This window comes from Amphimedon queenslandica, unplaced genomic scaffold (assembly GCF_000090795.2).
Source record: "Amphimedon queenslandica unplaced genomic scaffold, v1.1 AMPQUscaffold_12162, whole genome shotgun sequence".
NCBI lineage: Eukaryota > Metazoa > Porifera > Demospongiae > Haplosclerida > Niphatidae > Amphimedon > Amphimedon queenslandica.
In genome coordinates, this window is record NW_003547599.1 from 14,493 (window position 1) to 16,052 (window position 1,560).

The 1,560-nt window shown below is 35.4% G+C and overlaps 2 long non-coding RNA genes across 2 annotated transcripts; one reads left to right on the forward strand and one right to left on the reverse strand.

The window, feature by feature from the left end:
* Nucleotides 1-642, reverse strand: LOC109588320 (uncharacterized). Its single transcript, XR_002188075.1, has 2 exons — nt 391-642; nt 1-343 (listed from the first exon to the last, which is right to left on the reverse strand). It is a non-coding gene; the product is annotated as an uncharacterized LOC109588320 (long non-coding RNA).
* Nucleotides 643-1,126: 484 nt separating this feature from the next.
* LOC109588321 (uncharacterized) lies at nt 1,127-1,425 on the forward strand. Its single transcript, XR_002188076.1, has 3 exons — nt 1,127-1,194; nt 1,241-1,302; nt 1,351-1,425. It is a non-coding gene; the product is annotated as an uncharacterized LOC109588321 (long non-coding RNA).
* Nucleotides 1,426-1,560: the final 135 nt, after the last annotated feature.

Below are 1,560 nucleotides of genomic sequence, written 5' to 3' on the forward strand. Positions count from 1 at the left end.
CATTGAAATGCATCTCAAAGGTAATATAATTTATTTACAATAAACCAAACTGAGTAAGTTTGATAATACAGTACAGACATCCCAGCAAGACTGAACTGCTAGGCCCCTGGAAAACAAAAAGAAAAGTGGAAATGAATAATGATCAACAGTAAAAATAATAGTAATAAATATAAATAAATAAAAATAAATCAACAATCAAGGAAAATGAGAATTAAGATAACAATGACAGCAAATAAATTCAGAAATAAAAATGAGAGAGTTAAAGTGGACTTAGAACTGAGAAAGATGGGACTAGTAGAGCGGCCTTGTTCCCAGCATTAGTCAAGGGGGATTCATGGCTTCCCTAAATTTTAACAATAAAATAATATAATCATTTAATTGCACAGTTACTCAGTAGTTTGTTCTATGTCCTTACTAGCTCCATATCAGTCCTTATTCCATGAAAATAGGTGAAGCCCCAGTCCGGGGCAGCCCGGTGTTGGAGGGTGGTTGGACCCCCCTTCTATTTGGACCGGGGGTCCAAGCGCTCGCGAGTAGTTGGACCCCCCTTTAGTGTAGTTGGACCCCCCCCGCTTGCGCAGCTAGCACTAAGTCAGGTCGCAATCACGCACTGACTTACCAGCTGTACTGCTATGGAAGACTTTGAGTCAGAGGTTGCACGTCTACTGGAATTTTCGTGTACTTGTATTTACTTGTATTTTGAAAAAGCAGGTCGTGTATGTACTTGTATTCAATGGCAAACTTTCGTGTATGTACATTTACTTATTGCTTCCCAAATTCGTCTATATTTTGGTGATTTTTCATTTACTTTTCATGTATCCTGTACTTAAATGTTGAATATTTGAAATGATAATATCTTTACTACCTTTTCTATTGCTGTTTTCATCATCTGCTATTCCTAGAAGGACTAAAAAGACCATCAAAGATCCATGGTTAAGCAAACTAACTGCCATTTTGACTGCTACGTGGACACACCCTTTAATTATTAATAGTTAATATAAATACATGAAAATCGTCTCCTCAGACTCCGTCTACTCATTTTTGGTTCTTGTATATACTTGTATGTACTAGAAGACCTGTTTTTCGTCTAAATACTCGTGTATCGTGTATACACGTGCAATGTCTGCTTTGAGTTGGTTTATACCGAAAATGATGAGACTTTCGACACATTTGATGACCTTAGCAAGGATGAAGGTATACCACATAACAGCCTATTATTTTTGTTTTATGTTATCATAAGATACTGACAGTGATACACAAAGCTCTGACATAGATGCAGATAAATAAACAGACAATTCAGTAGTATGATAATACTAGTTAGTATTATTTAATTATGAAACTCTGTTGTAGACATAGGAGCTATAGATATTTCAGAAGTTCTTATTCCAGACTATGTCAATTCACCGCCTCCCCCTGTTAAAGATACAGAGTGAATGACTGTATGGAATAAGCTCACATTGGGAAAAATCAGTATCACTATCCAATAATAGATCGTACTAAATTTGATGAGTATGTTATTTTATACAGTATTTAATTTATAACTGTATTATTTTTAGAAAT